Source organism: Maylandia zebra, linkage group LG7, assembly GCF_041146795.1.
Source record: "Maylandia zebra isolate NMK-2024a linkage group LG7, Mzebra_GT3a, whole genome shotgun sequence".
Classification (NCBI taxonomy): Eukaryota; Metazoa; Chordata; class Actinopteri; order Cichliformes; family Cichlidae; genus Maylandia; species Maylandia zebra.
In genome coordinates, this window is record NC_135173.1 from 18,143,945 (window position 1) to 18,165,983 (window position 22,039).

The 22,039-nt window shown below is 38.7% G+C and overlaps 1 long non-coding RNA gene across 1 annotated transcript; it reads right to left on the reverse strand.

Moving 5' to 3' along the window:
- Nucleotides 1-14,427: 14,427 nt before the first annotated feature.
- Nucleotides 14,428-21,555, reverse strand: LOC143419403 (uncharacterized). The gene is made up of 2 exons (XR_013099360.1): nucleotides 20,049-21,555; nucleotides 14,428-15,181 (listed from the first exon to the last, which is right to left on the reverse strand). It is a non-coding gene; the product is annotated as an uncharacterized LOC143419403 (long non-coding RNA).
- Between the last annotated feature and the right edge of the window lie 484 nt (nucleotides 21,556-22,039).

Genomic DNA, 22,039 nt, shown 5'->3' on the forward strand with positions numbered 1-22,039 from the left:
CTTCCTTTGATGACAACAATGTTTTTCAGTTTCTGAAATGCAGTTGCAGAAAACCTGAGCTCTGCTATTTTCATCTGGAATGGCTTATTCTTTGTAGAAAGGGTTTTCTACTCATATATTATCCATCTGATCTGATAAACTTGGATAAAGAATCACAATCTAAGATTACAATATACAGGAGTGATTGTTAGTAAAAGTGGGTTTCTGCATAGCTGTGTAGATATTTCCTTAAACATCAGAAGTCATTTACAATGAATGATTTGATCAAAACTATCTGTGAAAAAATGTTACTGATAAACTTCAACAATAAAAGTAAATTTGACATTAAAATCAAGAACTTTTCTGACTGACCCCAAACTTTTGAGCAGTAGTGTGTATTGTATGCATGTATGTAACTGTGTCTGATCAGGATTTTGTCACCAGTTTATAACAAAGAGTGAATTTTTAAAGCGTATTTGTTAACAAATATTGAGTTGAGCTATTCCAACGCTAAAGGTAAACTCTCCCTAACAAGTCCACTTTATTGTGTGTTGATAAATTTTCTCTTATTAGTGGCTCATGGTTGCTTAAAGCCTATGTCTGCACTTGAGCACAGAGGCAGAGCATCATTCATCCTGCCAGCTGCCTATCCTGGTAGCATTTCAAGGACGACCGACTCCACTTTCTCTGCAGCAGAACAGCTCATGACTGTTTAACAGTCTCTCCCTGTCCTGATACTCTGATACCATCTGCTGTCATCAAAAACCATACAGCTCAAAAGTTTGAGGAGAATCGGAAACGTCTTGTTTTCTAAATACAGTCAAATTTGATTTGATGTTTAGTCGCTCCTAATTATGTCAAGAAATGTAAATGTTTAACAGTAACATTGATCATAAATCATGAATGAGTTTGTATGGAATATCTACACAGGTGCACAGAGGCCCATTTTCAGCAGTAATACCTCCTGTGTTACAGCGGTACATTATCTTATCTATTGTTACTTTCTCATGTGTACAGCCCAACTTCTCAGTCAAAAAACCTTTTTACAAAGATATTAGCACAGATTAAAACAACTACAGTGATGAAAGAAAGAATCAGTTTTGCATCAATAGTGTCTGAATCATCAGATTTTCTCTTCCTAATCTAACTGGACCCATCTGGATGTAGCGTTTCCAATGGGAGAAACGTTTCGTCACTCATCCAAGTGACTTCTTCAGTCACTCAGGCCGAAGAAGTCACTTGGATGACACTGAAAACGCTGCGTCCAGATAAACTCTGTGTATATAGTGTATTATCTTACTTATTTTATATTTGTTTGTATTTATTTGTATTTCTTGTATTTTCCTTCTGCTATCTGTACCTGAGCTGAGGTAACGCAAAATTTCACCGCTGTGGGATCAATAAAGTCTTATCCTTTCTTATCTTATCTTATCTTATCTTATCTTTTCTTATCTAACAGAATCAACCTTTTGGGATTTAGTTACCTGGATGATTGAGCATGCACCAATACATAACTGGACCCAGTTTGCACTTTTGTTCAAAGGGAGTTACACACCACAGTGTAAGAAATCTTCAGTTTGTGTTCCAAGTTTCATACATAAAAACCCTTATCCTTCTACAAAATATTATACTCGTTCCAAAAATAGTAAATATAGCCACATCTGTGTGTGAAACACAACATTTCTAATATGATTAGATCAAATTTGCTCTGTCCTGAAAAAAGAGTGACACATCCAGTTGTATAAAACCTTTTTCTATAGACATTAGCACACACTCCAACAGGTTTTCATCCACTTGAACCCAAAAAGTCATTGCTCAGGACCCCAAACTTTCTAAATGTAATGCTTCCTTTGATGACAACAATGTTTTTCAGTTTCTGAAATGCAATTGCAGAAAACCTGAGCTCTGCTATTTTCATCTGGAATGGCTTATTCTTTGTAGAAAGGTTTTTCTACTCATATATTATCCATCTGATCTGATAAACTTGGATAAAGAATCACAATCTAAGATTACAATATACAGGAGTGATTGTTAGTAAAAGTGGGTTTCTGCATAGCTGTGTAGATATTTCCTTAAACACCAGAAGTCATTTACAATGAATGATTTGATCAAAACTATCTGTGAAAAAATGTTACTGATAAACTTCAACAATAAAAGTAAATTTGACATTAAAATCAAGAACTTTTCTGACTGACCCCAAACTTTTGAGCAGTAGTGTGTATTGTATGCATGTATGTAACTGTGTCTGATCAGGATTTTGTCACCAGTTTATAACAAAGAGTGAATTTTTAAAGCGTATTTGTTAACAAATATTGAGTTGAGCTATTCCAACGCTAAAGGTAAACTCTCCCTAACAAGTCCACTTTATTGTGTGTTGATAAATTTTCTCTTATTAGTGGCTCATGGTTGCTTAAAGCCTATGTCTGCACTTGAGCACAGAGGCAGAGCATCATTCATCCTGCCAGCTGCCTATCCTGGTAGCATTTCAAGGACGACCGACTCCACTTTCTCTGCAGCAGAACAGCTCATGACTGTTTAACAGTCTCTCCCTGTCCTGATACTCTGATACCATCTGCTGTCATCAAAAACCATACAGCTCAAAAGTTTGAGGAGAATCGGAAACGTCTTGTTTTCTAAATACAGTCAAATTTGATTTGATGTTTAGTCGCTCCTAATTATGTCAAGAAATGTAAATGTTTAACAGTAACATTGATCATAAATCATGAATGAGTTTGTATGGAATATCTACACAGGTGCACAGAGGCCCATTTTCAGCAGTAATACCTCCTGTGTTACAGCGGTACATTATCTTATCTATTGTTACTTTCTCATGTGTACAGCCCAACTTCTCAGTCAAAAAACCTTTTTACAAAGATATTAGCACAGATTAAAACAACTACAGTGATGAAAGAAAGAATCAGTTTTGCATCAATAGTGTCTGAATCATCAGATTTTCTCTTCCTAATCTAACTGGACCCATCTGGATGTAGCGTTTCCAATGGGAGAAACGTTTCGTCACTCATCCAAGTGACTTCTTCAGTCACTCAGGCCGAAGAAGTCACTTGGATGACACTGAAAACGCTGCGTCCAGATAAACTCTGTGTATATAGTGTATTATCTTACTTATTTTATATTTGTTTGTATTTATTTGTATTTCTTGTATTTTCCTTCTGCTATCTGTACCTGAGCTGAGGTAACGCAAAATTTCACCGCTGTGGGATCAATAAAGTCTTATCCTTTCTTATCTTATCTTATCTTATCTTATCTTATCTTATCTTATCTTATCTTATCTTATCTTATCTTATCTAACAGAATCAACCTTTTGGGATTTAGTTACCTGGATGATTGAGCATGCACCAATACATAACTGGACCCAGTTTGCACTTTTGTTCAAAGGGAGTTACACACCACAGTGTAAGAAATCTTCAGTTTGTGTTCCAAGTTTCATACATAAAAACCCTTATCCTTCTACAAAATATTATACTCGTTCCAAAAATAGTAAATATAGCCACATCTGTGTGTGAAACACAACATTTCTAATATGATTAGATCAAATTTGCTCTGTCCTGAAAAAAGAGTGACACATCCAGTTGTATAAAACCTTTTTCTATAGACATTAGCACACACTCCAACAGGTTTTCATCCACTTGAACCCAAAAAGTCATTGCTCAGGACCCCAAACTTTCTAAATGTAATGCTTCCTTTGATGACAACAATGTTTTTCAGTTTCTGAAATGCAGTTGCAGAAAACCTGAGCTCTGCTATTTTCATCTGGAATGGCTTATTCTTTGTAGACAGGTTTTTCTACTCATATATTATCCATCTGATCTGATAAACTTGGATAAAGAATCACAATCTAAGATTACAATATACAGGAGTGATTGTTAGTAAAAGTGGGTTTCTGCATAGCTGTGTAGATATTTCCTTAAACATCAGAAGTCATTTACAATGAATGATTTGATCAAAACTATCTGTGAAAAAATGTTACTGATAAACTTCAACAATAAAAGTAAATTTGACATTAAAATCAAGAACTTTTCTGACTGACCCCAAACTTTTGAGCAGTAGTGTGTATTGTATGCATGTATGTAACTGTGTCTGATCAGGATTTTGTCACCAGTTTATAACAAAGAGTGAATTTTTAAAGCGTATTTGTTAACAAATATTGAGTTGAGCTATTCCAACGCTAAAGGTAAACTCTCCCTAACAAGTCCACTGTATTGTGTGTTGATAAATTTTCTCTTATTAGTGGCTCATGGTTGCTTAAAGCCTATGTCTGCACTTGAGCACAGAGGCAGAGCATCATTCATCCTGCCAGCTGCCTATCCTGGTAGCATTTCAAGGACGACCGACTCCACTTTCTCTGCAGCAAGACAGCTCATAACTGTTTAACAGTCTCTCCCTGTCCTGATACTCTGATACCATCTGCTGTCATCAAAAACCATACAGCTCAAAAGTTTGAGGAGAATCGGAAACGTCTTGTTTTCTAAATACAGTCAAATTTGATTTGATGTTTAGTCGCTCCTAATTATGTCAAGAAATGTAAATGTTTAACAGTAACATTGATCATAAATCATGAATGAGTTTGTATGGAATATCTACACAGGTGCACAGAGGCCCATTTTCAGCAGTAATACCTCCTGTGTTACAGCGGTACATTATCTTATCTAATGTTACGTTTTCATATGTACAGCCCAACTTCTCAGTCAAAAATTATCTTATCAGGACCCCAAACTTTCTAAATGTAAGGCTCCTTTTAATGAGAACAATGTTTTTCAGATTCTGAAATGTAATTGCATAAAACTTGAGCTATGCTATTTTCATCTGGAATGGCTTCAAGGGCCCGGCAACCTGTTGATTAATTTGCAATAGCACAGGTGTGTCTTCCATTTATAAAAGCTGACGTTTAAATCGACTAACAGATTACAGCATTAACAGTCCCATTAGTACTGAAGGAAGCTGCGAAGTTATTAAACATTTGACACACTAAGTATTTGAGAAGAAACAAGAAACCTCTCTTCAAATTTCTGTAGTATTTGCCAAAAGCATTGTGCTGAGTAAGAAACAATCACTTTTCTTAACATTAATATTGGGATCATCCTATTTTAGGGCGTTAAAATAACTAAATGAATTCTTCTTTTTATCAGCACAATAGTTTTCAGGCTTGTCAATGCACTTACCGAAAAGATGTTTCTAATGACAGATTAGCCTTTTTCACAGCAGTGTGTTATGTCTTTGTGTACTCACGATTTTTAAGCTGCCCTCTTGTACTCTTTCTTGATACACAGTTACCTCTGCTCCATCTTTCTGCCGTCTTCTCTCTCCTCATCATGCCCCACCACATGTCCTGTCTTCTGATGCAGTGCCACCAGCTGCCTTTCTTCTGCTTCAAGTTGTATTAGCAAAAATCACAAAGGTGAAATAAATCAGGAAACTGTAAACAAAAGCCTAACACACTTTTTCACATATTAACAAAATGCACTGTGTGCAAACATTTTTTTTCTTTTACTTACCCACTAAAGTATCAACATCAACCCTTCAGTCAAAATACTAGCCTGAGTACCACAAAGGAAACCCTTTTAATTGCACTATGTAGACACATAACATGTACCAAGTGTTTTTTAAAAAAAAAAAAGATTTACAAATTAAAGCTATCTAGTGTAAGAAAAAACAACTGATTTGAAAAAAAACTGACAAGTCTCTGAAAATATCTCAACTGTTTTTTAGTAACTAAAAGAAAAAATCACTTTACTGAAGAATTAATGTTGGGAAAGTAATTTTAGTCTTTATCTAGCATAATATAGGAAGATTAAACAGAAAAAAGATAGGTAAAAACAATTTTATGGTCTTACCTTTCCAAAGGTGGTTGAAGATCTGCGATCAGAATTCTGTGCTTCTGCAGATGCAATAAGCTTCATCTCCATGGTGACGTCAATTTAAAGATAAACATCATCAACATAACTCTGTTGATGATGTTTATCTTTAAATAGACCCTCTCTGATCCTGCAAAGTAACCTCTTAGCCGCCATCACTGTAGTTCATTCTGCACTGGAGCAATGGTCACAGTGACTGATATATGTAGTTTCAGCACTTTTCATCCCATAGAAATCAGCTGATCTTCAATGTGCCTCTTTGACATATATTTATACCTTCACACTTTACAGGGTGCAGGAGTGGGCTGATTAAAGCTTTTATTCTCACCTCATTCTAAAAATAATATGTACAAGTGGACTCAAAAAAGCAATGTGATGAACAGCTGTCTGCACTGATTTTTACTGTTTAGTCGTATATATGTTTACATCGCGTGTGTGTGTGTGATGGCCTCGGGGTCTCTATCTCCACTTCCAGGTCTTTATTTGTTAATTGCCTCGTTGTGATTGGTTTTGTATATTATCACTGACAGCAAAGAATAAGTTTAGAAGAATCATTTTACAGGATGGTTGTTCACAGGCTGAAGAACAATGGTCACTACAACAATTCGCTTCTCCAAAGGCTCGTGCCTCTCTGTTGCTGTACCCCAAGATTTGATTCAATGACCCAGTACAAGAAAACTTGAAAATCACTTTGATATCTCGCAAATTAACTCTACAAGATCAAAAAGGAGTCAAACAGGTTTCCTTTATTAAACGAATCATAAATGAAATCACATTTATATGAAATTCAAAGAAATATCCTTTACATACTGTCTGTCTCTCTGTGACAGCAGGCCAAACAAGAATGCTAATGACATTAAATTAAATATTAATAACTGATTTGATTAGCAAAAGGCTTAGAAACACATTAAAAGTTCAAAATTGCTATATTGTTCATGTATTTTGAAGCTGGAGCTACACTCATTAATTAAAGCGCTGCAGCTGGGACAGGCAAACAGGAACTATGATACAGACTGGAACAACTTTAAAGAACAAATAAGACTAACAGGCAGCAGAACGAAATTGTGGAATGAAATAAATGGAATAAAAAACAAATGATCTGGGTGGACAAGATATCATAATGACCTGAAAATGGGGTCATCTTTTCCATTGGGTGTTTTCACCTCTTCCCCGCAGGTGCTACAAACATATCACTGCTCCTCTTTGTGAGCTCTCGTGTGTCTTTTCAAGTTTGAAATCTTTACTGAATTCTCTTCCACAGTTGCTGCATGAACAATGCTTCTCACCAGAGTGGACTCACTGATGTATTATCAGTTTAGCTTCACACCAAAAAGCTTTTCACTTTCCACAGCACATTTTGCAGGCTTTTCACTCGCATCAGCTTTACTCTGGCTCTCTGACACAGGAGCATTTTCCACTCTGCTGCTGTGACTTCTGTTTCCGTCACGTTTCCTTTTCTACAGCTCTGCTTTTAGAGATGATGCCGAGCCCACAGACTTTCTTTTTTTCTTTTTTCGGCTCTCTGGTTTGGGGGATTTTCCAGACAGGGTCCGGTTACAGTTTTGCTCTTCATCTCTGCGAACGCGTTCTTTGTAAGTAGGAGTCACCATAAAGGTAGAAGTCGGCTGCCACACTGCAAAGCGCTCTCCCTCCTGACTGGTGCAAAGTTCCTTCTGTTTCTTTTTAATTGGCGGCAGGTTTGTTTTCTGCTGGTACAGACTGGACCTCCTTTCATGGTTACAGAACTGTCGTCCATGTCGGCCTATCTTTTTCTTACAGACACGCTTTTGTGGGGGGTTGGAGGAGACAAATGGAGAAAAATCCCCAAAAAAGGTTATGGCAGAAAAACACACATCTGTGTGTATGAATGCATATTTTGGAAGCATACAAGGTCTTAAATAATCAGGCCCCATGTTATCTTAATGACCTTATAGTACCATATCACCCCATTAGAGCACTTCGCACTCACTCTGCAGGCCTACTTGTTGTTCCTAGAGTATTTAAAAGTAGAATGGGAGGGAGAGCCTGTAGTTTTCAGGCCCCTCTTCTGTGGAACCAGCTTCCAGTTTGGATTAAGGAGACAGACACTATCTCTACTTTTAAGATTAGGCTTAAAACTTTCCTTTTTGCTAAAGCATACAGTTAGGGCAGGATCAGGTGACCCTGAATCCTCCCTTAGTTATGCTGCAACAGGCATAGGCTGCTGGGGGACTCCCATGATGCACTGAGTTTTTCCTTTTCAGTCACCTTTCTCACTCACTATGTGTTAATAGACTTCTCTGCATTGAATCGTACTTGTTATTAATCTGTGGCTCTCTTCCACAGCATGTCTTTATCCTGTCTTCCTTCTCTCACCCCAACCGGTTGCAGCAGATGGCCGCCCCTCCCTGAGACTGGTTCTGCCAATTTCTTCCTGTTAAAAGGGAGTTTTTCCTTCTGAGTGCTGCCAAAGTGCTTGCTCATCGGGGGTCATTTGATTGTTGGGTTTTTCTCTGTATGTATTATTGTAGGGCCTGCCTAACAATATAAAGCGCCTTGAGGCGACTGTTGTTGTGATTTGGCGCTGTATAAATAAATTGAATTGAAATTGAATTGAAGCGTGAAAGAGCCATCCAGGAAGAAAACAGACCAGTACCTGATCTCACTATGACAGGTTATAGCAGTTTTTCCTCAGCAAATCCTGTTTCTTTAATAGTTTTTAGTGGAGGGGACAAATGCATGATGTCTAAACATTGTGGGGACATGCTCTCTCCATCCCACTGATAGCTTTATGCCTGTTTCTCTTCTAAATCAGGCTTTTCAGGGTATGGGGAAAATACCTTCTGGAAAATAAAGATGGTGGCTGTATCCCAATTCAGGGTGTACAGCCTTAAAGGCCGCATTTTAAGGCCGATCACGTCACAGCAGCGCGCCGAAGGCTGTCCCAATTTGAAGGCTGCTCGAAATGCATCCCTCAAATGTGTCCTTCGTTTCCCTGAATTTTAAGGCTGTGGCAGTGTAGACTTTGTGGCCCAACATATCCCACAATTCATAGCGCGGCAGTCGGTGTGGATAATTTTGCCGCAAACGGCAGAAGCGGAGCGGCCGAAGAGTAAACTGTGAAAAGTAAGTACTAAATATTATGTCACTTATTTATGTGCAAATGTTTAATAATGAGGAACATTAAAACATTACTGTTGGCCACATGTCGGCAAAGTTATTTGCCATTAGCGATGTTTGTACTTTCAGCGTTTATTTGGTTTTAAAGCCTTTAAAATATAATAATACAATAGTCGACCTTAATCTTACAGAGAATGTGATGATTTTGTGGATAATTAAAGTCAGTCATATATCCACAATCACAACAAGCTGAAAGTCAGTGATGCTGCTCGGTTTGCAGTCCTGAATATCACGGCACAAGCAGGATCCACTGCACTGTTAATGTTAGCTATGTTATATTGCTGCCTCTGTTCGGTGGTGTCGAGCCAAACGGACTTTAACGTGTGTTTGAACGAGCTGACGGTTCACTCGTTAAGCTGAAAGAAAGATGCTTTAATCACAGGAGTCACACATAGAATAGAATAGAATAGAATTCAACTTTATTGTCATTGCACATGCACAGGTACAGGGCAACGAAATGCAGTTTGCATCCATCCAGAAGTGCTTTAGTGATATAGATATATTACAATATATATTAGCAATAATATAGATATGTGAGTATATTACAGAACATGTGTCCACTGTACCATCTGGGAACTCTTCTTGTTTAGCACTCGTAACTATTTATACCTAGAAAGGCTGAGGATGCCATTTTTACCCCATAGAAATGAAGTGTTGTAAAATAACATTTGGGGTATGCCAGATCTGGTATTTAAACTGTTGTAATTACTTACTGGCCTATAATCTGTGAAACGTATCTCAAAGAATATTATTTGTATGTACAATACTTGGTCTCACAGCAGGTCGTGACATAAGCTCTGTATTTGTGTTTCTGGCCATGAATATCTCAACAGTATTTTGTCAACCTACGATTTTTGTATCAGTGTGCTCTCATGCTCTCGTGTCCTCTTTGAAAAGCAAAGGAAGTCTGCATCTAAAAGTCGAAGGAGTGGTGGAGGATTAAGTTGGCAGACTGTCACACCAGGTCATTTTTGTTGATAGAAAAATACGTTATTTGTTTAGGGGTACACATTAAAAAGTTCTTGATTATCTTGATTATTCCAAAAATATGGTTTCATCTAAAATATAACAATTTATGTTGATGGACACAAAAAAGATTTTGTTACGATTTCACAAATTTTCTAGAGACAGGGCTGAACAATACCAAATCATTTTGGGCCAGAAAGAATATCTCTGTTACAAACTCGCAGCCGCAGTCAGCTTTAAGGCAAAGTGACTTTTAAATACCTTCTTTATTAAGGTAAAAAATTTAACTGCCATTAAAAATGTCTTTTCAAGTGAGATCCAGCCATGAGGGTGGCAGAAACTGCAACAAATGTAGCATCAGAGTTTTATATAGATATTTTACATGGGACTGGATTGATTATAATACAGGTACAGTAACGCTGAGTCATAAATATGTTAACAGTGTAGCAGTGGTAGTGGTAATTATGCATTTTTACATTAAAAAAGTAAGTACTTCATATATTCCTTTGTTAGCTGACAGTTCTTCATACCTACTATGTGTCCTCTTATCTCTGGTTTCTGGGTGACCTTCAGCAGTTGGTGAGTACTGATCTCCTTCTGATACTGGAGGATCCTTTTTTCAACTTCTGAGGAGATTTCCTCAGCAACAGCAGCTAGTCTCTCCGTGATAAACCGTCTTAAACTGAACTGAAATGAAGACATTTTTCCTTAAGCAACCAAATTATTTCTTCGTCTGGGCATCAGAGTCCACCCTCTTAACATAAAGCAAATTGGAAGCTATCATCCATTAAGCTAGCGGTTCCCGCCTTTTCAGGCTTACTTTCAGATCATTGGTCCGATCCTAGAGGCTGCCTTGATGTTACCAGGGGTGTTTCCTTGGTTTTTGAAATGTGGGGGGTAGGGCACAGGAGGGGCAGGGTGGGCCACAGGAAAGACAGTGTAGACATTAGCATGGGCCGGGGTTTTTCCATGGCTTTTGAAATAGGGTGGCACAGGGTCCAATAATATTTAATTTAACAAACGCACCCTTATTTTTGATTCATGACTGTTCACATGATTTATGCTTTTTTTCTTTTTTACTTGGAGATTATTTTAATTGCTTGCATGCTGCCAATAAGCACTAATTATAATAATACAGCATGCAATACTGAGAACCTTCACAGACATGCAATATTAGATTTATATTACAAAATTTGAAAAATAATAAATACTTATAAGTATATGTTATAGTTAACAAAGTGTAGTATTTGACTGCAAAATATAGTGGAGCCATAGCGAAATCCATCTTTCATACTGTAAGTGGATTCAGTGGTATTTTTATGGTACTAACCTTCTATATGGTCATGGCACATAGTTATGGCCTGCCCTGCAGTGCCTCTGATGCATGACTCCTGAGAAATGATAACAGGTCGGCTTAGTTGAGGCAGAGGCACAGTAGTGCAAGACTAATTGAGTAACTAATCCCTTTTGTTATTTTCATTTCAAGTATTTTTTCTTCGATAATACCAGGTTTGTAATGCCCAGTACACACTCCTCAAGCTGCCATTTTCTCTTTACTCTATTTAGTTTATTTTTAATCTTATTTGTCTTATTTATTGTCAGTGTCAATATTATTATAATTATTGTTGATTGTTATTATTTACAGCTCCTCTCTGACTGCTCGTGGCTTTTTGATAGCCTGAGGTAAATTCCTTTTTTTTGTGTTTAGACACTTGACAATAAAGTTTATTCAGGTAATAAGTCTGTAGTGCACGTTGTTTTAGACACACACCTTATTTTTGCTCCAGGGCCTATATTATTTAGTTTTTCTAACTGAGAAATATATAACATCAGCATATAAAATGGTACTTGTCTTTTCTCAGACTCAGATATCTAATGTTGTGAAAGTTATCATCAGTAAAATCCCAGCATTCCCATCTAAACGTTGCCATCTCATCTGCACAAAGCTTGTAGCGTATCTTTGTATTCATGCCTTGCAGTTTGTGAGAACAATGCATAGTCACTTTATTAAGTATAACTTATTATTACTTGATTTGACCCCCTTTTGTCTTCCCTTAACTCTTCATAGGAGAGAATCAACAAGCTTGAGCTTGAAACTTTCCTCAGACATTTAAGTCCACATTGATATGATAGTGTCACACATTTTCTGCAGATGTTGTGAATCTGCTGTTCTCCCCTATCTCAAAAGCACTTTGTTGGATTGAAATCTGATGATTTGAAGTATATGAACTTGTCATATTCAAGAAACCAGTTTTAAAATGATCTGAGCTTTGCGACAGCAGCAATACTCAGGCAGGCTCTGGCATTTAAGCAATATTCAGGTGATACAATGGGGCTTATAGTGTGTCCAGAAAACATTTGTCACACCATTACACCAGCACCACCAGCCTGAACCGTTGATTCAAGCCAGGACAAGTCCATGCTTTTATGCTGTTTATACCAAATTCTGACCTTAGTATTCGATTGTAGCAGCAGAAATCGAGAGTAACATTTTTTCATCTTCTATTGTCCAGTTTTGTTGAGCCCCTGTGAACTGTAACCTCACTTTCCTGTTATGATCCAACAGGTGTGGCACCCAGTCTCGTCTTGTGCTGCTGTAGCCCATCTGCTTCAAGCTTTTGAAGTGTTGTAGATTAGGAGATGCTCTTCTGCACCCCTTGGCTAGGGTGAGTTGTTATTTGAGGTACTTTTGCTGTAATATCAGCCCAAAGCAGTCTGGCCATTCTCCTCTGACTCCTTGTATGAACAAAGCATTGTCACCCAGAGGAGTCCTGCTCTTTGGAAACACAGGGAACATTCAAACTCCACACAGATGTGCCCAGGGAGAGAAGAGAATCAAACCCAATATTTCATCCATGAAACCTTAATTTAACTTTTACTTTATTAAAGACATTATTGTTAAATGACTTTAAGGCATCTAAATGGTAAATATCTTTAACAAGTCCTCACTTGGACACCATTCACCAGTCGTTTCAACTAATTTCACATAGAAATGAGAAACATGGAGTGCAACTGAAACTTTAATCAATGATATAATTATCTCTTTCAGAACATAGGCAGTAGCTGCTTGTAGAGCTGGGCGATAGAACGATAACGATATGTATCGCGATATAACTTTTACTCGATAGAGAAATTAAGCTATCGCGATAGACCTCGCCGCTCTTGTCCTCTTAGAAAAAAAAAAAAAAAAAAGGTCAGCCAATCCAAATTAAGTAGCGCAGAGCCGAACCAATCACAGCCGCAGCGTCACGTCGCGTGACTTGTTACGTACAGCACAAGTGCCAAGCCGCACGTGTGTTTGTTTGGGAAGCAGCCAGCGGGTAATGGAGCCAGCGCGTAATGGAGGAAATGAGTGTGCCGACTAGAAAAATCAACCGAGCGTGACCGAAGAGAAAACAGATGATGGTTCCAATGGCGGAGAGATTGTCGAACGGAAGAGCCATAGAAGTTCCGTAGTGTGAAGGTATTTCGGCTATTTCAAGTCTGACAAAAAACAGAGTAGCGTGCACTGTAAATTGTGCCGAAAGCAAGTCTGGAAATACAATAAACTGGTGCATGCGTCACACTGTGCACCACGTTATTGTTTCGGTGAAATGAATTTCTACAATACTGTTACTGTTAATTGTACTCTCTGCAGTGTTTAAATGCTTACATATACACACAGTTACTGTCCGTCCACACATACGACTCGGTTCTGCTTCTATGCCGCAGCTTTGTTTACTTTTTCCCACCGAGGCTTCTAGACTTCTGATTGGCCAACATTTCTGCACGGTTAGGAATCTAGCGCCACCTGCTGCTTTGGCATGTTCATAGCAGCGTTTTCTTTCATTTCTGCCTTTATGTGTGGACGGGATTATTTTTAAAACGAAAACGGAAAATCTCCGTTTTCAAAAATACCCGTGTACGTGTGGACGTAGCCTCAGTCTCTGACTGGAAGCGCTAATTCGTCATTCGGCTTTTGTCAGACTAAAGTAACTGTTAAAACTGTTTGAAAGGCTCAGCTATACAACAAGGAGAGATTGAGAATTTCCTTTTAGTTCTCAGTTTATTTGATATTGACAAAGGTTAGTCAGTTTTGTCTGTTCTTCTGTAAAACAAACTAAGATTTATTTTTAGAATTAATATTTTGTTTCTAAGTGGAATTGACAATTTAGTCTGTTTCGTTTGTTCTATTTTGAAACTTAAACGCTTTAGCGGCTGCCTTTTGTGTAGTTTGCAATATTTGCCTTTATTTATCTGAAAAAGTCTCATGTTCCTTAAGTACATCTACCCTGTTGAACTTATTATGGGAAATAAATATTTAAATAAAAACAAGCTGCTGATTATTTCACATTTTACTTGTGAGCAACGGCACATTTAAATCTTACAAATATAGTTATTTGGCTTATATCGTGATAGATATCGTTATCGCCTGAAATGAAAAAAACATATCGTGATATGAAAAAATCTCATATCGCCCAGCTCCAGCTGCTTGTGTGTGCTTTATTGATCTTTACCTTTATTAAACACAATACAAAAACCCATATAAAAAATTACATTCTTTATAACCACAAAATATAAGTTTATCTTTATTTAACAAAATCAGAAGTTCAATAATACATTTACCATCAGGGGAAAGAGTTCACAGAAGAATTGAGGCACAATTTTGATGAAGACTTAAGAAGCCAGTCAGCAGCTTTGAGCAGCGAGGCAGTAGAAACCGGATGCAATTCAAACTACTTTCATGGCATCATATTTCAGTTTATTCATGTACAGAGTCTGATAGTCCACCTCCCAGAACACTGATTTCATATGGTGCTAGAGACTGTGTACAAACATCTACGTCACCAAATGAAATCAGTTTCTGAGTGCAGTTCTTTACTCAACAAGTCTTCTGATTGACACTGTTAATAGGTTTAATACAGAAAAGGACATTCTTGTATATTCATGGCCTGGCAAGCTTCCTTTAGCAAAGTGGATGCAGGTGTAGCTCAAAGGCTGCTGCTGTTTGAGGACGGAAGCTGGCTGTATTTGTTCAGTTGCTAATTTCCCAGATGAACACCAGAGGGTGTGGTTACACAGCCGGCTAGAGCCATGACAGAAGTGGTGCAAGGAATTTAGCTCGGATCTGAAGGGATGTTTTTGGAGAAACTACCTCAGCAAAGCTGGTTGGAAACTCCTGGGTGCCTCCTGGTGTTCCACCTACCTGATTGTGCAGACCTCTGCTGCAAACGACAAAAAAATCTGAATCAGGCTGCTGACCAACGTCACACTGTGCATCATGAAATGCATGAAAATAAAGAATGATAACACAGGCGATATTTACACATCAGTAATGCTATTTCTGAACATTAAATCTGGCTTTTTAGGACATTTCTGATTATAATCTAGACCATAGTTGTCAAACTCTGGCCCGCGGGCCAGGTTTGGCCCGCAGCCTAATTACATTTGGCCCGCGAAGCCATACCAAATTATTATTAGAGCTGGCCTGCTGGTATTATACAGCTAATATATATATCGTTTAGTATTAAGCTTTGCTTGTTCCATAATCAGTTTTTCAGCAAAACTTGTTTGAGTCCAAAAGAAAAGATTCATTCTTAAATCTGGAGGAAGATTTTTTTCTTCCATAAATATTAATGTTAGCCCGCGACCTTGTTCCAGTTTTGAATTTTGGCCCACTGTGTATTTTAGTTTGACACCCCTGATCTAGACAGTGGTTCTTGAACTAAGACGTAGGATGTAAACTTTTTTGATTTCTTAAGAGGGCAATCAAGAATTTTTTTTTTGAAAACCACTGTATTAGTCGATGCTCCTGTTACACAGGAACAAAGCTTCAAATAATGAGGCGAGTGTTTATACAAATAAAACCTCTGAGCCAAAAGCGCAGACTGCTGGAAACAGAAGAACAGAAAAAGATTGTTTTGAACTGCCTATTTTGAAAGTCATGCAAAGTTCCTCTAGTAGAGATTATAAATTAGAAATGAGTGTAACAGACTCCTTTTAAAATAAAGCCAAAACATACACTGGGTTTGTGTGAAGCTTAAAAATAATCACCTCTCAATTGAACAAGTGAAGTATCTCATTTGTATGTAAACCAAAGAGTAGACTAACCAGAAATGCACTTGGAAAGTACAGTGCTATGTGAAATGCCCTCATAGCTCACAGTGTTAAAGAAAGATATCTACACCCACATCCACACCAACAACGGTTCCTTTTCACACCTGTTCCATCTCTTTACATGATTTTGTGAAATTTGCCCAACAACAAATGATGCTGAAAACATGTTGGATCTCCCTGATGGAGGTTTTATGGTGGAGTTTGTACCAAATTTCACTTTTACTGTCTATGCTCAGGCTGATAATGCAAAGGCATTCTTTTTAACAGCCAGCAGGGGGCGACTCCTGTGGCTATAGAACGAACAGTAAATCCAAATGTTCTCAATTGCTAATTTCAAGTTTTACTGAACCCAGCATTGGAAAATTACGATCCCAATTTGAGTCAAAAAGATAGTAAAGCAGTGTGTGCTGTTACTGACAACCATATGGTTTCTCAGAGAGTTCGCATCTAGTTTCAAAACACCAAGATAGTAACTGCTTTACAACAGGCCTCCATTAAACAGTGGGTGGTGTCATGGTGACTGAGTTTTGAATCTCTGTATGAGTAGGAAAGTGCAAACCTTGCTGATTCTCCTGGTTTCTGTATGGTAAGCTGTGCTAAACCAAACTATCCCCTATAGATTCATCTTTACAGTGAAGAGAAGTGAAGGCCAATCAATGTTCTGGTTTGTCTTTCAGAAACAAAATTGACAAATGCAAAATGTGTAACTATTTCTTTAAATGTGGGATGCGATTAAGTAATTACACAGAAGCAGGTTGGGTAACATTCACAGGGCAGGGATAGAACAATAGGATAGAGACAATCCTCTATTCAGCTTTCTTATAGGGTTAAAGCGTCAAGACTTTGTTTTCAGTATCTGAACCAAGTACAATAAACAGCTGAAATTAAGTGTGCACCATAAAGGTATGCAGCAGGTCTAGCAGGTCTTATAATAATGTTTCAACCACAGAAGCTATGAAGCTCTGAGTCATGTTCGTTGTCAGATGGCTTCATTTGAACGTCAGTTTAAATGGGGTGAAGTTCATCACACCTCGCCAAATCCCACTGAACATATGGAGCAACAAGCAGAGACACAAAGCTGGAGAGTAAAATAATGCTTGATTTCAATGAAGGGAAAGATTAGTCTCTGTGCAATCTTCCCACATCATGAAAAAAATTTTTTCATGGATGAATAAAGACAAAGGAAATGAATTCACCAATGTGTCACCAAACTGTGGTGGTGACTGAGGATCCAAAGAAACAGTAGTCATCAGTGCATCTTTCATTTCCCCAGTCCTTTTACCTGATATCATCTGCTGTCTCAGAATATAAAGCAAGAATGAGTCATTTTGACATCACTCTAAAATGCAGAGAATAAGTCAGGGGAGACTCTGCTTGATTCAGGGAGGAAGAAGGATGTGAAGGGGTCATTCTACTAAGTGCTTCCTGAAGGTGCTGTGGCTTCAGGTGAAATATCCTCAGCACCCTTAAGCGAGTTCAGTTAAAGGGCAAGCAATTATCCTTACTAGTGGAAGGCATAACCCCAGAAACATCTGCAGTTATGTGCTGGTGAGGCACAGGGATGAGGGACGGAGGTGACATAAACACGGAGGATCTAATATTTCAGTTCCTGAAATAGCATCTGATGAATTTGACAATTCCGAAGTTCAGAGTGACGTAAATCAAACTGAAAGTTGATTTAAATCAGTCTTTTAAAGTATTTATTTCACATTAAGGTACTCTGTTTTAAAGGAAGACAGTTGAAAAATTCCTGTTGAATCATTGTTTTTGCTCAGATGTTATCAAACGTACGCCAACAGGGGTTTAACATTAAACCCAACCCTGTTTCCAGGAATGGATAACTCACTGGTTGCTGCAGCTTAACCTTTACCAGATTGGGTTGAGAATGCTATTGATCTTCGCATCTAACTCTAGGCAAGTCAGTGAGTAAACACAAATTCCAACATGTCAGATTATTACTCCAAGACAATGAGAAAGAAGTATGATAGGAACCCAAGGGGTCTTTTAGGATTCAGAAAACTGGTAAGGAAAACCATCCCTGACTGCTTAAAAATACAACAATGAAGACTAGTTCATCCACTTCCTGGCCCAGTTACAACCTGTGAATACTTAACTCTTTCGTGGATGAAATATGCATGGTTATTTTGTGTTATATATGTATAAACTCAATTATTAAAGATCATCTTGATCATCTTGATCATCAAGATCAACTCTTCATCTTTTTTAAAATGTCTGCGCACTGTTACGTTGGTTGCTTATAATAAATAGCAGTTTATAATAATTACTTCATTGTCTTCCTTCTCTCACCCCAACCAGTCGCAGCAGATGGCCGCGCCCCTCCCTGAGCCTGGTTCTGCTGGAGGTTTCTTCCTGTTAAAAGGGAGTTTTTCCTTCCCACTGTCGCCAAAGTGCTTGCTCATAGCCGGTCATTTGATTGTTTATTGGTTGATTATTCTCTGTATGTATTATTGTAGGGTCCACCTTACAATATAAAGCTGTTGTTGTGATTTGGTGCTATATAAATAAAATTGAATTGAATTGTATGTAGGGGTAATTGGTGGGGGTCAAAAGATCAGGCTTTAGACTGTTACAGAGTGAAGATACTGCTAATATGAAGACCTTGAGGGGCATGCCTCTCCCACAAAAGCCCCACCCAGCAGCTGTTAAAATCTTCTGTTTACAGGGGGCCAACCAATCAGAGGAAAGGTGGAGGAAGGAGAAAAGCTCTGGCTTGTTTCAGACAGAGGCTCATTATCAGATATTTTAAGATTAGATTTAATGTAATCTTACATTAAGATTAGCAAAACATGAGCATCAGGCTGATCAGAACTTTTTGCCGTCTGAGGACCGAGGGTGATGTCAATCAAACCCTGTTTAGAGGGCACAGTACTAACCACTGATGTGTAATAGCTGTGAGTTTTCTGATACTGTTTGAAGCGATCAAATGAATGACCTGTTAACAAATGCTGACGTGACACGTGAAAGGGTTAAACTTAGAAGTGTGTCATGCGTCAAGAGAAAAACCCTACATCCTGGACTTAAAGCAATCAACCTTGTGACAGATGAGTCAGAAGAAAAAAAATCCTGGGCTTTTTTTTAAACACATTGATGGTGATCATTGATTATGCATGCATATATATGAGCCTCAGCATGACAAAGAGTGCAAAGGAATAACACAGAAACACAGCTATTACTACTATCATTTGCTATAGGTAGGATGACTAACAGGGGGATTTTAAAGACTTGCTACTGTGCTGCTAATTATTCTGGACCTTTATTTCTTTGCCTGAGATCCGGGACTGCACAGACAAAAGAAGGCTTCATTGCACACCGGACTTAAATGACAGAATGAGGTTTGCAGGGAGTGTTCTGTAGCTAAATATATACCTCCGCCATTGTAGGACAGAATCCAGGTGTGGTCACCTGATGTTCAGAAGCGTAATATCTAGCTACGAAAGCAGGAGAAAGTTTAGAGCAGACAATCATCCAGAATAATTCAGCGTCAAGGTTGGATGTTGAGCCATTTTCTTGCGAGAAATGATGGAGCAACAGAGAGAAAGAGTTTCTCAGAAGTGGCTCAGAGGCAGAGGACCTTATGATACTCACTGCCTTTGCGTTTACTAGACAGAAACCAAAGATAGAAATTTTACACAATTCCCAAATTCTGGGCTGGTTCTCATCCCGGAGAAAGTGCAGATAAATTGTCAACTATTGCCCTAATGGACCTAATGGATTAAAGCTTGGAAAAATAAAAAGTGAAAGATTGTGGCTTACTGTGCTTTAAAAGTTGAGTGAAAATGAAACTGCTAAGTCATTTTCTGTAACAACCAGAACCATTACGCAAAATAACACAGTAACAAGACATAAGGTCAGCATGTTAAAATGATATCTGTGTCTTCATAACACGCAAATTAAAATAAATATATGAATAAAAAGAACAAATACATAAGCACAGGAATAAACACAAACACTTACCGAGCCGCCAGTCACCTGCGACACAGTGAATGACTTCCTCCTTGAAGACGTTTTCATACCCGCTTCTCCGGTTCAAAGCCACTCCTGTCCCGTACTGAGGCGTCCTGTATTATATTGTACTGTAGGTTCTGAGCTCCTCAGGGCTGTCTTCTCTCTACGTAAGTGTGTGAGAGAGCTTGATGAGCGACAGAGGAGTTATGAGATGGAGATGCCGCTGTGAGCTCAGCCCTCCTTCCTTTCTCTCTTTTTACAGTCAGTATGAGCTGTTCATCCACTCTGCTGCCAGAGTCATTATTGTAACTGTGAGTCAACGCGGGCTCCACACAAACACAGGCACACACACACACACACACACACACACACACACACACACACACACACAAACACACACACACGAAGGCAAGCTGCACTTTATTCATATTTATATTTACAGTCATTTATGAAAGACGTAAACAGGGAGAATAGAAATGTCTTGAAACCTTTACAAACGTGTTCCCACATGATAAAAACCCTCATAAAAAATCGACAGCAGCTGCTACCAAAGAGCTCACACACATTACACAAACATTACACACCCAGCATGACAAAGCATCCTTGGACTAGCCAGCACCAACAAGCGATTACTCTATGTGCGCACTTCATCCACATAAATCCATAGATTGATCTCCTCCATGGTTGTTTGGGGCCAAATGTAGAATGCTGGGAAAATACCACACATTGAGTAATTTTTTTCCCTTCCAGTGTAGGCCTCCACTGGATTCCTGACCTGCAAATTGGCAAATTAAATTGTGTGCGGTGAAAAACAGAGGAACACAGCCCCGTTAAACTAACCACAACATAAAGTATCCTATCATTAACAGAAAAAACAGGCTTGAGCTTCCTCTGTGACAAGAACCACACAAGCTGGGAAATTCCCTGGCCGAGGGGGGAAGGGGAAAGGATGAAATAGGATCCATATGGAGGTGACAGGTGAGAGGGCACGACTCACAGACCGGGAATCTCACTCTGCATTCCTCTGGCTTGACGGGAAACAGGATAATTGCTCTTCTGGCGTAGTAAACTCATGCGCATGCATATTGGAACACCAGACCACATGACCAAGCTTCCTTTTCCCAGTATCCATTCCTCCGTTGTGAGTCAGCTGACCACAACATGACTCGTTCATCTCCTCCTTTGATCTTTCCATCCTGAAGATGCCAACGGAAGTGGCTGAAAGGTCTGAGTCACATTCACTTCTCACCCTGATTTCACTGTAAAACCCTCCTCTTCCCCCTCACTCACTACAACAACATCCACATTTTGATCCAGCTGTCATCAATCCAGCATCCACCTACACAATATAAGCACTTGTTTTTACTCACTCTGCCTTTTACCTCCCACCTCATTCACTTTCCTCCATCCGTCTATCCTGAGATGAATAAACAGCCCCAGCATTTCAAGGAATATCTCCTGCTCTCAATCCAACCTCCTGACCGACGTAGATCCCTAATCCTCACCAGCCGCCTCACCGGAGAAAAGCTCTGCTATAAAGACAGCGAGACTGAAAATATCTCTCCTCTCCTCGCTCTGATGCACTCTCCGTTTCTCTTCCTTCTTCTCTCTCTCTCTCGCTCTATCTCTCTCACTCTGTTTACAACTGAAGAGCAGCTTTAGAGACATGAGGCATAGTGAAACTGGTTCCCTGTAGATTATGAAGTCATGATGACCGGGGCATGCTGATCCAGTCATTACACCTTATGTTATGGGTTTATCCAAATAAACTGACTTCTCTGAAAATCAGTTGCATTTATATTTGTTTAGGAAACAAGAACAAGAAGTGAAATTGAAGCAGGAGAGTGACATTTTTAGAAATGCACTCACTGGTATTCCTCGCTCAATTTAACCCCTTAATTCCATGTTTTCTAACAGCTCCGGAGACCTGATGCCAAAATTTGGGTTAACTTTGGGCGTGTTGTCATGTGCAAAGATGGAGAGGAGAAAGCAAAACAAGA